Source organism: Drosophila serrata, unplaced genomic scaffold (assembly GCF_035046125.1).
Source record: "Drosophila serrata isolate PLE 108 unplaced genomic scaffold, ASM3504612v1 contig_31, whole genome shotgun sequence".
Classification (NCBI taxonomy): Eukaryota; Metazoa; Arthropoda; class Insecta; order Diptera; family Drosophilidae; genus Drosophila; species Drosophila serrata.
This window is the reverse complement of record NW_028256929.1, coordinates 12,892-29,895: the sequence shown is the minus strand read 5'-3', so window position 1 is coordinate 29,895 and position 17,004 is coordinate 12,892. Positions and strand designations below refer to the sequence as shown.

The 17,004-nt window shown below is 38.2% G+C and overlaps 1 protein-coding gene across 1 annotated transcript in view; it reads right to left on the bottom strand.

Moving 5' to 3' along the window:
• The window catches only part of LOC147645024 (cell adhesion molecule 4-like), a gene marked incomplete at its 3' end in the record, with an annotated part of 61,315 nt that extends 45,680 nt beyond the window's left edge, over nucleotides 1-15,635 (bottom strand). The window contains exon 1 of the mRNA XM_086833568.1: nucleotides 15,508-15,635. The remainder of the gene's footprint in view (nucleotides 1-15,507) is intronic.
• Between the last annotated feature and the right edge of the window lie 1,369 nt (nucleotides 15,636-17,004).

Here is a 17,004-nt window from a genome sequence, read left to right as displayed (position 1 = left end):
CGATCGTTCCTATGGGAGATGATATAGTAGTCCGATTTTCATAAAATTTTACACAAAATTGTAGAATAATGTGAAATGTCTAAAGCTTAAGTTTGATAAAAACTGCTAAAAACTGAACAAGTTTTAATTTTTAATTGTATAAATTTCTCGATAGTTTTACGCAAAACTATAGAAAATTATAAATTGGCAACATCTTAAGTTTTTATAATTTTTAATGGTATTAATTTAATTGAAAACTGAAAAAGTTATAATTTTTAATTGTATTAATTTCTCGATCGTTCCTGTAGGAGCTATATGATATATAAAATACATACATACATCAAATTTTACACAAAAATGTAAAATAATATAAAATATATATATCTCAAAAGTTTGATCACATTCTGTTGGAAACTGAAAATGTTATAATTTTCTTTGTAAAAATTTCCCGATCATTCCTATGGCAGCTATGTGATATAGTCTTCTGATCCGGCCCGTTCCGACATATATACGAGTGAGAGTATATAGAAGACTAACTACAGATAGCTTCAAAACTGAGAGACTAGTTTGCGTAGAAACGGACAGACGGACATGGCTAGATCGACTCGGCTGTTGATCCTGATCAAGAATATATATACTTTATATAGTCGGAGGTGCCTCTTTCAGTGCGTTGCAAACTTCTCACTGAAATTATAATACCCTGCAAGGGTATAAAAAGACGACTTCATAAAAATAGCTGGAATTATTTAGATATTTTTTTATATATAACCAGATTAAAAAAATATTCGTCAGATGTTCGCACTATTCTGGGTTGCTAAGCAGCCGTATATTAAATTTTAACTTTATGTCCTTGGTACAATTTATTTAATAGTAAATATACTTATTACAAGTTATAACAAGTAGAAGGATTATCGGGGTTTTTTCCTACCACAAAATGGACACGCCAATCAAAACATTAAAGATATACTTCCGATTTACAATTCAGAGATGTGCAAATGTGTGTCTTACGACCCGATGACCATTAATGTATGTATGTGGTCATCGTAAAATGATTAATTTGAAAGCATGTCCTAACGCAATTGTCGCGTTTTCTTAATTCACGTTATGAAGCTTTGTGAGTACCAGCATTCATTTTGATATATTTTTGTTTGCAGCGTTTTTATGTTTAATATTGTTTCTGGGTCTTTTTTTATTACCATTACATCTAAGGCATATTGTCCTGTTTCCCGAACAGGCGGCGAGTTTACAGACAAAGTCATTGGGAACAACAAAAAGTCTTAAATTACAAAATCGTGACTAGAGTTAATTAAGCGTTTTGTGGCCATACATTTTGGAAAACATGTGCAGAGAAGTGAGAAAAACTCTTCTCTTGCATTTGGTGGTCAAGTAGCCGTGTTGTGTTTTACAAAATATTATTATTATTATTACCTACCACCAATTTGCCTATATCATTTAAATGTATTTTAATTTACTAATGCACATATATGTGTTATTAAGACCCAAAATAAGAAATAATTTTTGTTAAATTTGCAGCGCAAGAACTTTCCGATTGTTAACTCCAGTGCATTTATTTTCAAATTATATATATATTATATTTTAGTGTTTTTATATCCTATTTACACAATCCGATCCTCTTATTATCCAAAATTAAGAGACCGTATATAACTCGTTTTAAAACGTAGCTTATCGGTTACCGTGCGATAGGGCGTTTATGGATAGCTTACATATATCGATTACATGCGATAGGGCGCTTACCGATAATATCGTAACAATGAAACAACAATAAGGCGCGTAATATAAAATAAGGTTTTACACTATATCATTTTTGTTCATTTTTAATAACAAGATTCATTGCAAGCGGTGAATAGCCAACATTTTGACACTTAGTAAGAACCTAATGAACGCACGTCAAACGTGCAGTACCTCATGTCATCAATAGGCCACTGTCATCAACGCGCCGACTGCGACTTCTACCGAGGCGACGCTCTGCCGACTGCGACTGCTACTAAGGCGCTCTGCCCACGATACAGTTACGGAGGTAGTCTAGACGGTCGCCGGCAGTACCATGGCCCGGCCGTTGCGAAATTTGTTTATGAAACATCGATGAATTGTTGATGAAACATCGTTGAATTGATGATGAATTGTCGTTAAATTGATGAAGAATTGTTGATGAATCATCGATTAATTGTTGATAAATTCTTATTGATGACATTATGTATATCAGTCAAATGACAAATTCACAGCAATAATCGAACTGAATACATGCTATAAAATGATTGATTACAGAAAAAAAAAAATAACAGGTACTTGTCGCGAGATACTACCGTGTCTCCGGATGCACCCCACGCTTTTAAATCTGAATTTAGTGATCTTGTTTATAATTATATACTATTATTTATTTGTGTTATAACTAGGAAACCTGGCGAATTCCGCCACCAATTGGCTTCGTTTTATGTAACATTTCGTTTGGAGATTACAAATTAAAAAATTGTTTTTGTTTTTTACTTGAAAAGCAACGGATCCAGTTTAACTTTTCTACTTGAGCAGCATAATCCAATATCCGATATCCAATAAACCATAATCCGTTTCTCTTTTGCACTTTAACGCATTGCAATATCGGCATATTGGTCCAATATCTAAATTTTCATCATCACAATAGGGCATTTTCTGTTGTTATATTTTGTCTTTCTTCGCTTAAGTCCTGTGAGTACATTTGTTGATGATGATGTTCGTTCGCACTTCGTTCTTTTGGACTATAGCCTCAAATGCACGATCCACATAATTACCACATTTCAACTTACCACCTTAAAGACAATTGCCTACACTTTATTTATTTTATTCTTTCCAATTAAAATGTTAAGAAACGACTACTTGATATATTGGTTTGTAGTAAATGCTATATATCAGCGATTGCTTTCCTGCTTTTCTGTCAAACGGAACGAAAAAGTATCCTATGTCCGTCTCCTGGCTCTAAGCACTAAGCAAGAAATACAGTGGATCGCAGCTTATTTTGTGCAGTTGCAAACTAAAAGTTTAAACCTCCACTGCTCCTAAACCATCAAAGATATTTCAAAAATTTAAACGCAATTTTTTAACTTATAGTAATAACAAATTTAATAAACTAAAACAAACTTCATATTTATCAAACTTACAGAATAAAAGAAGAAAAACAAAAATATAGAAACTTTTCACGCCGCAGCTTATTTCGTACACTTCAAGAATTTTTATCTCTACATTCTAAAAATTAACTTAATATTTTGTGTGGCCTCCCCTCTGCTTTACGACAGCATTCAGACGGTTTTCCATTGAGGCCACCAATTTTTTGGTCGTTTCGATGGGAATTTTTTGCCATTCTTCAACCAAAGCAGATTTTAGATCGTTTTTGTTCGAAATCTGTCGTTTCCGAATAGCGGAGTCCAAAATTTGCCATAGATTTTCTATTACATTTAAGTCTGGTGATTGTGCTGGTGTTCGCACAACGTGTGGACATTTCCAGATGAGCCAGGTCTTCACAATTCCAGACGTATGCTTCGGGTCGTTGTCCTGGTAGAAGCGAAAACGATCGCGTATGCCCAGTTTCTTGGCACTTTGGAGAAGGTTTTCCTTCAATATTGACAGATATTGATTGGCGTCCATTATGCTGTCAATAAAAACCAGGTTTCCGACTCCAGAGGCCGACATACAGGCCCAAACTATAACGTGACCCCCGCTATGCTTAACCGTTGGTTTTAGGTGTTTGGGGTCTAGCTCGGTATTTGGTCTCCGCCAAACATATTGACGCCCATCCAAACCAAAAATGTTAAATTTTGATTCATCTGCAAAGATGACGTCGTCCCAAAAGGAAATCGGATGTAGTAGATGTTCCTTAGCGAATTTGAAGTGGTAGTCCCGATTATTGTGGTTTATAAATGGTTTTTTTCGAGCTACTCGACCATTGAAGTTGTTTTCGTGGAGGATCGGGCGCACTGTATCCGGGCTACACTTCTTGCCCATTTCGTTCTCTATCTCCACAGCCAATTTTGGAGCCGATAGCTTCGGATTTTGTTTAATTTTTCTTACTATGCGACGCTCCTCCTCGCTAAATTTTTTTTTTTTTTTTTTTAAATTAAATTAAAATAAGTGGTAATTATAGTTAGATAACTTAAATAATTTGTCCCCCAATGCAAGCGCTAGCCGCTAAGTATTGCTGTGACGTCATAAGCAAGTGAGCCGCCGCTTCGGCCCAATGGCTGTGGCCATCAAAAATCTTTGAAATAGACTCTGCGAACAGAAATTTGCACACGCATACAAACGTGTGAGCGCTTGTACACATATACACATATACACAGAAACGAGAGCACAGCGCAAAGAAACGCACCCCTGCTCATCCTTACACAGCCGATCTGCCACTGAAAAGTGAATTCTTGTTGTGCTCGGTTTCGAACGACTGCTTCGAACTCGAGAAAGCCGAAGGCACTCTGGGGTTCTAGACATATCGTTCGGGTGCTCTGGGGTTCCAGGCTCAGCCGTTTTTGTGATAGTACTTTTTGGTACTGTTTGACTCCTCTATGTATTTCTTGCTTAGTGCTCTAAGCTACGTCCCTACCAATTTTCACCGAAATCTGTTCTGACGTTCTTGAGTTATAAGTGGTGTAACAGACACGATTCTCTTTTATATACGGATACTACGGATATAGTAGTTGGAATCCGCCCCACGATTATTAACGGGGTCATCCAGTGTAGGATAGTTTTATCCTAAAAATGTAAACTGTTTAATAAGCTTTTTCTCTTTACATAGAGAGGCGCATAAGCCCATCTTTATAAAAACACTTATACATGCATACACCCTCGTACCCTGTGGATATAAAAATCTACAGAACCATGGTACGCTCAGGAAAAATGTTATGCATGTTGTGTAAAGTTTGATATTGGGGTTCAGCTTGATTATTTATTGACAAATATGCAAATGCAATCGAACTAATTATTACTGAACAAACTTATGCGATCTATGTATCATCCTGACTGAAACCCATTTTGAGGTTAGCTATAGTTTTCCATATCATTTTCGTAGCCGCTTGACGTTCAATTAACTACTGTACACTATTGAAATTTGCCTTTATACAATCTGTATACAAAAATTCGCTGTCAGACATACATTTGTACACTGCACTTCATTTGTATTGCATTGGCTTATCCCTGCAGTACCACTCATCAATAATTCATCAACAGTCAAGGCGGTGTTTTTGACGAATCATCGATGAATCTCCATATAATTTACTGATTAGTTTAACATGGGCATATCCTATACTCTCATCAACAAAAATTAATCTATGATTTATCAACAAATTCATCAAAAACTCATTATCAATTCATCAACGATTTATCAACATTTTAGGTCGATTCAAATTTTTAAAAATTCTTGAAAATTCTCTGTTAATTGTATAATTAAGTTCGTTTTTAACTTGTAGTTTTTCTTTACATACGGCACTTAATTCCATTGTTTTCCGTATTATTCCACGGCTACCTCTATAATTCCACTATTTTTAATTAATTTAATTTAGTTTCACTGATTTCCATAAATTCTACTATTTATCATATGCATTCACTGCTGTACCAAAAACATTCACGCGATAAGTGGAATTTCACAATTTAACCTTTCATTCATGTTTTTATAAGCTTGCAGGGTATTATAATTTCAGTTAGAAGTTTGCAACGCAGGGAAGGAGTGCCCTCGGACCATATAAAGTGTATATATTCTTGATCAGCATCAACAGCCGAGTCGATCTAGCCATGCCCGTCTGTCCGTATGTCCGTTTCTTCGCAAACAAGTCTCTCAGTTTTGAAGCTATCGGAACGGGCCGGATCGGACGACTATAACATGTACATAGCTGTCATTGGAATGATCGGAAAATTGTTTAAAAAAAAATTAACATTTTCAGTTTTCAACAGATGTTGATCAAATTTGAGATACATCCATTTTATATTATTCTATAATTTTGTGTAAATTTGAATGAAAATCGGAGTACTATATCATAAAGCTCCCATAGCTTAAATTAAAAAATTAATGCAGGCATTACTTTATTGTTTTTAACATAAATTTAGATAATATATATTGTATTGAATCCTAGTTATCGAAGTTCTATATCTGCAAGGGTATATAAACGTTGGCGTGCCGAAGTTAGCTTTCTTTCTTGTTTTCATTCGATTTTACTCACATCCAGAAAACTGTGTTTCAGAATTGATATCAAATTCTTTATTATAGCTTCCCCGCAGTATTAGTCATCAGTAATTCATCAAAGTTTCGTCAACAGTCAAGGCGGTATTGTTGATGATTCATCGATGAATGGCCATACAAACTGTTTATCGACAACAATTCATCAACAATTGATCGATCGATTCATCAACAATTCATAGATGACTCATCAAGAATTCATTAACGGCCGGGCCATAGTACTGCCGACGACTGCCGTCCAGACTACCGTCGCAACTGTATCGTGGGCAGAGCGTCTTAGTAGAAGTCGCAGTCGGCAGAGCGTCGACTCGGTAGAAGTCGTAGTCGGCGCGTTTATGACAGTCGATGACAGTGGCCTATTGGAAACATGCGGTACTGCAGGGTTAGTTGAGCCGCTCCATTCTACATATGTGATGGCGCGGTGTGCGCGGCCAAATTTTGAAATAGGTCCTTACAATCTCTAAGATTGTCTGCTATTTAGGAATGGGCGTATACACGTTTATGGCTAAATCGCTGCGGCTAGTGAGGGGGATAATGTCTTTTGCCTCGGAATTCACACAAAAATTGATTGATTTAAATACTTTTAACCACTTCCGTTTACTGTATAGGGTCGGAAATGAAACCTCTCTCGCTTCTTTCTTCATAGCTCTGTTGTTTTTTTTCAATTGAAAGTACAGTGGTAAGTCGTTATAATGTCCTCAAATATTGTCTGTTCCGTTAAAACCTGCAAAAAGGCAATTGCTGCAGGTGACCTTACAATCGGCTGCTGGCTGTGCGACAACGTCATGCACGCCAAGTGTATTGGGGTTGCAGCTCGGACGGTGGACGATGTAAGAAAAAACATCGGCCTGCGTTACTGTTGAGAGGCCTGTCGCGATGTAGAAAGGGAAATGACGTCTTTCATGCGGCAAACCAAAAGCGGTTTTAAGGGCATTTTAACGAGTTTTCGTAAAACTCTTGATATGTTCTTGGCGCTGGACACCCAATTTAATAGCCTTACGCTATTAAATGAGTCTCCTAGGCGCAAAAAAACTGCTATTGGTGGGCAGCATGTAGACGGACCCCAACTACCTGCAACAGGCTCTCAGCAGCAGCCTCCCACGGCACAGCCCTCGACCTCAGAATTAATTCCAAGAGTGCTGAGATCGAGCTCTAGGAAAGATTCGGTATCCGAATGTGCAGCGGGAGTGCCCGTACCGCCGGTGATTTCTGTTTTATCCCCTGGGGGGTCGCAAATATTGACCCCTCAAAGTCCCGTGCACATAAATATATCTGCCCAGGGTGTTAAGCCCGGAATGCCGGCCGACAATGGCACGGCAGATAACCAATCTGCCTTGCCAAAAGCCCTTATAGCGGTTCCACCAACGAGACATATTTTTGTCTCGCGGCTCTCCCCTGACCAAACATCGGAAGATGTTCTCGCCTTTATACAAGGCAAAACCAGAGCCGAAAAAATTAAGATAAAGGTGGAAAAGTTTAAATTTTCTTACGCAAGGGACATTTCATCTTTCAAAATAAATGTCCCTAACGAGCTCTTTAACACTATTAGCTCTCCCAACTTCTGGCCAGAGTACATAGTTGTTAAGGAGTTCGAGGCGAAGAAAAAGAAAAAGCGGCCTGTAGGAATAACTCTTCCCAGGCCTGATGTTACCACTGCGCCTGCAACGATGTTGAATTCCTCTGTGTGAAGCTATCTATCAAAGGTAGCTCAATTTTTATTACCTGTTCCTACATACCTCCACTGTCGGAACTTCCTATTTATTGGAATCACCTTTCCGCTATTCAGATGGTTTCCAGTAGACTTTTGGATAGAGACCAGTTGGTAGTTCTTGGAGATTTTAATATCCCTGGTGCTATTTGGTGCTCGAATAATTCCACCAATACTCTCAATACACCTACACAACATGACTTTATCGCTGGCTTGTTTGACATTTCGCTGTCTCAAGTCAACCATGTTCGAAATTCCTTACAGCGCTTGCTCGATCTTTGCTTCGTCTCTGATCCTGCGAGAGTCAGTTTAGCAAGGGTGGCGCCTCAGACGCAGCCCGAAGATCCCTATCATCCAACTTTCGATGTGACTCTTGATATTGGGTGTGACGTACAGAATATTTCTGACCGTCCAGCCTATAAAGTCCTATGTTTTCGCAAAACGGACTTTGAACGGCTGAATAATTTTATAAACGAGTTCAATTGGTCCGATCTATAGATGTGCACTGACATGGCAGTTGCCGTTGATATTTTTTACAGTGCCATGAATTCATTTTTTACTGAATGTGTTCCGTTATATTATCCGCCAAGCTCGAATAAACCGCCGTGGTTTACTAAAGAGTTGAGCCGACTTAAAAATAAAAAATCTTCTCCGGTTCTCAATCTGCCCTTTCATTTTATTTATCAGCTCGGTCAAACTTTACCGTGCTGAACGCGCAGTGTTATAAAAACTATTTAACTCGTTGTAGGGCCCAGTTCTCACAGGACCCAAAACAGTTTTATAATTTCGTTAACACTAAACGTAAACCTGAAACAAATCCTTCCTCGCTTTCATTTGAAAATACAACCGCAAATAATGATCAGGCAATAGCCGATCTATTTTTGCAGTTTTTTCAAACAACCTATTCTAGCTCTTTGTATATATACCAGACTTATTCCTACGACATACCCAAATCGAACTTAATTTTCTGTCCTAGCCTAAACGAAAGCTCTCTCCTTTTAGATCTTCATCGTGTCAAGCCAGTTTATTCGCCAGGTCCCGACGGAATTCCTGGCTGTGTGCTCAGGTATTGTGCCGACGCCCTGTGCTATCCCCTTCTGAAATTGTTTACCTTGTCCTTAGAAACCTCCCACTTTCCCATTATTTGGAAGGAATCGTTTATTATTCCTCTCCACAAAAAAGGTAGCAAATTAGATGCCAGCAATTATAGAGGAATCTCTAAGTTGTCGGCCATCCCAAAATTATTTGAAAATATTATCACCCCTCATTTACAGCACCTTTGTAGATCGGTTATTTCTCCATGTCAACATGGTTTTATTAAGCGAAGATCAACAACAACAAATCTTTTGGAGCTCTCTTCCTATATTATAAAGGGCTTCCATAATAATTGTCAGACAGATGTAATCTATACTGATTTCAGTAAAGCATTTGACTCTGTTAATCATTCTCTCCTCGTTAGAAAACTCGATTCAATGGGTTTTCCAAGTGATCTTCTTAATTGGATCTCTAGTTATTTGAATGGCAGGACGCAAAAGGTCCTCTTTAAGAATAATTTATCCAATATTCTAAGGGTTACATCTGGTGTCCCGCAAGGAAGCCATTTGGGACCCTTATTGTTTACATTGTTCATAAATGACCTGCCCAAAGTCTTGACTAACTCCAGAGTACTTATGTACGCGGATGACGTCAAGCTTTGCGTGCAATACAATGACGTTGCCTGCCAGTCGGATTTACAAACAGATCTTAATAATTTTCAAACTTGGTGCCGTGTAAACTTATTAAACTTAAATGGCTCGAAATGCAAGCTAATGACATTCTCTCGTGTCGCTCCTAAGCTTGCTACTTACACGCTGGAATTCAATGACCCCTATGTTACTAAATCCTTAGTTCGTCCTATCCTAGAATATGGATGCTGCGTTTGGAGCCCTCAGTACGGCGTCCATAGTAAACGCATTGAGTCCGTTTCAAAAGAACTTTTTACTTTTCGCTCTACGCGGTTTAAATTGGGATGCAAACCAAAGATTACCTTCCTACCCTAGTAGACTCCTATTAATAAACTTGCCGTCCTTAGCCAATCGTAGAACGATGCTAGGGATAACCTTTATTTTTAACCTTATCCATGGTGATGTGGAAAGTGCTGACTTGTTGAGTCAGCTTAATTTCCATGTACCATGTAGAACCACTAGATCCTATATCCCATTAGTGTTGCGCCACTGTAGGACCTGAACTGCATGAACCTTTTAGAGTGTTATGTGCAAATTATACTGATTTGTACACACTAATCTCTAACGTAGATTCCCTTCCCAAATTAAAATCTTTAATACTAACACACTTAGTAAGCATGCAAGCTAACAATCTGGCAGCACGCCGGTAGTCAATTTTCCTCGTATTCTGTCCTATATTTTCCATCGCGCCTACTAACACCTAACCCAAACAGGCACGTGCCTGGTGTCATACGGGCCACTTGTATGTACTGACCTTAGTGCATCAACGTCCAAGAGTAAAGCGACTGACATAAATTGTTAGTATCTTTTGCAACGGTATACATATGGAATGTATAGAGAGACAGATCGCATACGGAAATACGTTTAACAGCCAGCCCAGCCACGTCCGGGAGAATTAATATACATATGTACATACATATATTGCATTTTTGTTTAGAAATTTTAAATATATGGTCTGCTAGTAACAAATGGGTCCATAGCAGCTTCTGGTCAACCATTGGCTAAATTTTGTTCGGGGTACAAAAGGGAATCTTCAATAATAAAGATGTTAAATGCACAACGTACATATGCAAAATTGGGGTTTTCAACATGTTTGTACCTATATTTTCCTTTTATCATATTTATATTCATACGCTTAGAATGTACAAACATGTAAGTGTACATTTTTACAGACATATCATCGGGTATATAAACCTTGTTCATCTGTATTTAAATTGACGTACAAAGCTTAAGATAGCGGGTATCTTTATGTCGATCACACTCAACTCAAACTTTCCTACTTGTTTTAATAAAACTACGGAAAATTATGGCGGGAATATGAATAGACTACGGCTGAACTCTGCTCAACAGCATAAAGCCGAAATCGGGACAAGCCGAAAATATATTTTGCGCGGGAAGCCCTTCTTCCCATGCAGGCTATTAATAATACGCTTATGTATGTGCCTTTGTCTGTCCCCAGGCTTGCCGGACTTTGGGCCTCTAGCTGGGAGAGGAAGAAGGAGTCAGAGCGAGATCTGGGAGGTCGTGGAGGAAAGGACGATACGAACGTCTCATTAGGGACAAAATGGAAAAATCCATGTACGCTTTTTGGTGCCTGAATTTGGTTTCAGATAAATATTGATATTATTAAGCATAACGATTGTTGAGGCAAGACTCGGACTTTTTTATGTTTTGCTAAGTGGAACATTGATTTCAGCCATGTGGTGTTCCATAGTTGAGAGTACTAAGAAAATATAAATTTTCTACGTAGAAAGATAAATGTAATTACCTAGTGCTAAATCTAAATTTTTCTAAATAATTGCTCAACACTTTGAAAAGTCCAACATTTTAAAATTCGTTATTTCAGTCTTCGTACAATAATTGGGCAGCACACTCTTTAAATAACTTCCGCCCCACAATTGAACCGATATGGTTTTTTGTTTTTGTCTGAGCAGAGCCTTGCGTGCCGAACGCCATCAATCGATTTGCATAAACAGAAATGTGAAAAATTACAACGAATAAAAACGAATTGGGAAGCCAATTATAAGTCGTTGCAAAGCGAAAATTTACTGCTTCCAATGCCATTTCGTCGTATAGTCTGTCTCAATTACCATAGGGTACTCTGATCTTCAAACGCACGAAAATTACCAAATGTTTGCTTCCTTTCCGTCATTAATTCCAATCAAATAATAAATTCAATTAGCATGCATTTGTTTATTGACTTTAATAAAATAACGGATTCAACTAATCGTTTATATTTGTAGTCTATAACTTTTAAAATTACAACCAATTATTTCGTAGAATCCATTTGCTCAGTCTTTTTCTTATTTCTTTTGAATATTTTTAGCCTTGTTGATAGGACGACGGTAAATATTTTACAAAGAGCTGCTTTAAATTAAAATATTTTTATTATATATTATTAAATTTAAATGCAATTAATGTTAAGGTCCCTGCGGGCTAAATTCTCAGCGCTAAAGTTCGCGAAAAATATTTTGCGGTTGTTGTAACTGTAAACGACCGCAAAGTTGTTCGTTTTCTCAGAATGCATTCCAAAATAACAACATTAAAACTTTTAAATGATTTACTTGCATAAATATATGTTAAACACATCTTAACATAACTTAATGTATGTAAAATTACGTCTACAAAATGAGGCGCAATTCGCTAAAACTTTTTATTTCTTACTCTAAAAACACTCTTTTTTTATAAAAATAATTTAAAAAATATTTAATATTATACTAATGCCATACTAATTTAAATTTATATTTTAAACATTAACATTATGGAAACCCGATTAGATTCGCTGCTGCTGTGCAGCCAATGGCTGCAGTCAAAATCTTGTTGTTACAAATTTAATTCCAATATAAATATTTAAAATAAAAGTTCCCAAACTACAGCTTTAAAATTAAAAATTATTATTATTTTAACTTCCATGTTTATTGTCCAACTTTATCGATTTCAAACTTTCAGAAAACAAACCGAGAAATTCATTATATAGCATTTAAATTTTGTGTTCTGTTTGGGTGGACGGATAGATGGAGTCGGCTGGTGATGCTGTTTAAGAATAAATGCAGTATACAGTATGGAACCGGAGATACCTCCTTCAGACCTCAACATATTTTCATCTAATTTAATTTTCTGAAAATCTGTCTTATAACTGTCATAGGATAATGAGTGTAAAACTATAATTGTATACATAGGTGACTGCTTTTTACCACAATTTTTTATCATTTATATTGTAATTTTTATTGATCGAATTTTAATATGCGACGGCCTTCCTTTCTTGTTTATTGGATAATTCCGTGGACAGTTAGCATGTTCACCTAACAATTAACTTTTTTAATGAAGATGATACCTTATAGCTCCGACATCACCATTAATGCAATTCTAAGGCCTAATTTTGAATATTTTTCTAAAATTAAGGGCTCATTTCTTTAATTTTCTTCGTTTAGTTTCTAAATTATTTTCAGCATGAAAACACAATTTTTTGACGACCAAATAGCCACAAAACTATGAAAATCTTTCTAAATATAAGAAGAGTACACCTTTAATTTAAGAGAGAATCTCCCTAGATTAATGAACTTTTTTGTATCCATATTTTAGGAAGCATTTTTCTCAAAATGTGGGCGATTCGCCGTTTGACTCGCTTTTAGGGGCGATTTTCGGTCTACAGAATAAAGACGGGGTTCTGGGTACACATTTGAACTAGTGAGCTACTTGCTGATTTTAGTAATAATTATACCCCTGCAGGTTATTATAATTTTAGTCAACGCCATAAAGAGTCACCTCCGACCCTATAATGTATACATATTCTTGATCAGCAACAAAAGCCGAGTCGTCCGTCTGTCCGTTTCTACGTAAACAAGTCTCTCAGTTTTGAAGCTATCTCAACGAAACTTTACAGTTAGTCTTCTATATACTCTCACTCGTATATATGTCGGAACGGGCCGGATCGGACGACTATATCATATAGCTGCCATAGGAATGATCAGAAATTTGTACAATAAAAAGTATAACTTTTTTAATTTTCAACAGATTCTCATTATTTAAGATATATAGCCATATTAAATAATTCTAGAGTTTTGTTAAATGAAAATCGGAATACTATATCATATATGTAGCTGTCATACAAACAATCGTTCGATATAGGGGAAATGGAAAGCTGTAAATGTAAAACTGTAATTATAAAATTAATAGGTGAATGAATTGAAAGCAGGCATTACTTTATTGTTTCTTAACATAAATATATATAATTTATATTTATATTTATATTATAAACTTTGGAGTGCCGAGTTTAGCTTGCTTTATTTTTATTTTTTTGTTAAATTTTATATTTTTTTGTTATGTATAGACGATTTGTATTTTTAAATTTCCACACTTGCAATTTTAAAAGTACAAATACGGTAACTTTTTTTAAATGCTTTGATAAAAAACTATTGCTTTGAAGTATTATCAGAAATGACTTTTATTGTTCATGGATATCGCTGAAATTCAAAAATTGGGTTAATGCTATTAGATACAAAAAAATAAAAATAAATAAAATAACGCCAACTAAAAAACCATTGCTTAGTATATTGGCTAGGTGCGGATTTTATTAGTTATAAGTGCCATCCTTGTAAATCCCCTTAAGAAAGAAAAACTGTTTGTTGGCGCTGCCGTTGTCCTTCTCGCTTCGATTCTCCTCCTCAACCCCTCCTTCCCAACCGCTTTTTCACTTGAGCTGCGAGGTATTCTTTGGTAGCACTCCAACAACGACTCAACTCGCACTTCACCTGAAGAGGAAGCACTTGCTCCGCCCAGGTCGTGGAGCAACATAGCCCGCATCCCAGTGACAATCGATAGATCCAGCTTTATTCACAAAAATCGCCTTCCTGCACTTCTGTAGGGGCTACTACCGTCTCTTTCCTCGACTTTGCCCTCGCCATTTTTTATTTGTGTTTAATTAAAACTGGTTTATTTTCGTACTTTGCTCCCTGTTTGTTGCTACTCTTTGTAAGTTTGTGATCCTTTGTGGTCCTTGATTGATTGAACGGCTCCCGATGAATAGTTGCTTTTTGCTTCTGCTAAAGCATTTTGCTTACTTTTCACCGTTGTTGAATTTTAATATGTTTATATTTTAGATACAGAGCGTGAACTGTCATAGCAGGACTCCCATGAAAAGGATTTCCCTCACATCCCCTAAGGGAGTGGTGGTCTATCCAAAATGTCTGGACAAATTGAATTCAAAGTTGCTGCTGAGTCATTAAATACATTTCTAAAATTGTGACTTACCTGAGTTCGATGGCACTCCACCTCTTTAGGGCTCAAGTATGTGGCGTAAGTTAATTTATCATATCTTAATTATGTATATCGCAACATTCTGCATTTGCTCCAGGGGCTACAGCAGCGGGGTCTTGTTAATGTTTCCGGTCGGATCGCGATGATTGCAGTGGGCAAATACTCTGGATTTTTCGATTGAGTTTGAGTCTTCCACGATTATAAACCCATTACTATTAATCAAAACTGTTATTACCGCACCTGGATGGCAGGCCGCAGGACTGGCAAAGTTCAGGCACGTGCCAAAACTTTGCGACTAAAGAGGCAATGGTAGGTCGCCCTGATGTCTAAAGTTTGCAGCGCTTTAAAAACAAAAAATTCCATAACAGCCGAAGCCTCCTCAGTGTATCTTGGTGTCCCTGGTGCCTCCCTTTTGGCTTTCGCTAAATCAAATCAAAAGCAAAGCGTTTTAGAGAACTTTAAATTCCGCGTGTCAGGACTTCCACAAATTTCCTACTTTCAACCCAGGCTGTTATATTCCAGCTTTTCACTTGCTCTCGAGGACACAAATGCACGTTTTTCGGGCCCACTCGGCATTAGAAGCTACTTGCAGGCACCGCTGCGGCTGAAAACCGGATGGGATACGGAACCTTATGAGCTGTCCGCGAGTGTTCAATTAGATGCGTTACTTATAGGGAACCCCTGAACTGCACTCTTGCGCCTCGTATGGTTCGCGAGCGAGATTCGGACTCTGTGCCTGAATCGTCCGTTTGCAACTGAAAGCAGCCGCCGAAGGATGTAAAGTGCACGGCTCTTCTGCATCAGCCGTCGGGAGTCAGCACTCTTCCAATGGGATCCGAGAGTATAGGGCACAGGGACGGACCGATGCAGGAGGCATTCCCGGCAGTTCTGCAGCTCACAGTCAAGCTGATTCATTCAGCTTGAATATGTAGTGTGTAGGACCCAAACGATTACCAGGAGACGGAAAGCAGCTCCAACGGGAATAGATACTCCGTGCGGAGCGCGTAGCAATGAGAGTGGAAAGCTGTAAGAGAGCGAAAGCTGCACTTGCCAAATTGCACTGAGGCTCTTTTTGCGGTCTGCTTCCTGCGCTCTGTACCCGGCAGCACACTAATTTTATTGGATTATTTTATATGCCGTCGGCCAGGTACATAAATAACGACGTGGATTTATTTGGCTTGGATGAAGCTTCTCTGACGAGGATGCCACAAACAAAGCTCCGAGCAAGGGCCAAAATTAGACGGGTCTCGCCTCAACGCTGCTCTTAAATAAATAAATTGCTCTCTTAAGTTGCGCTGCTATAATTGAAGAGGTCAAGCAAATTTCCAGTGTTCCCGAACTTGCCATAAAATTTCCAGCCGTAACAGTCGTTACAGCCATTGCCCTCGTCCTTCGCTTGTCATGTGCGCTCTCTCATTTTACCTCCAAAGCCTAAGCTGCTGAATGGCAATGGTACTCTGGCGGAGAGCAACACAATTTACAGCCGCACCTATTGCGAGCGGGGAGTGAACGCCAGGCGAAGCCGGTTCCAGTGCCGGTGCCGCTAAAGCATCAGTGTCAGGACCCACTCGGGGCACGACAAAGAACTGCTTAAGTAATACTGTTATCTGATTGTCCAAACACTTCGCCAATCCCTCCAAAGCTAGCGCGGTGCAGCGAAACAGGTCGAGAGCAGCTGCTTTAGCTCTTTGCCGTCCGTCGTACTTGCTGCCCTAATAAGATTTGGTTTAAAGCCCGCTGCACGCACAACAGCAACGCTATTACGAGCATACCGCCGCCCAAACATCGTTACCCAATTTACCACGCGGATGGCGGATGGACTCTACCACAAGGTTTCATCAGCTCCCCCTGCATTCATATCCATGTCTCTTGCTGGATCCTAGGTCCTGGTCCATACAGAGCCGCGCAAATCAATTGCTCGAAACAAGGCGCCATCCTTCGGATACATGAAATATGCTTAGTGTTTTGCGCTCTGGCACCCCGCAGTTCGAGAGTGCAAAACGACTGGCCGAGTGTGACCGATTAAGAAGGCACTTAAAAATTACTAATTATTACGCTCACATGTATGAAAAAAAAATAACAGTTTGACAACTCAAGATAATTGTTGCTGGGAACATGTTGATTAA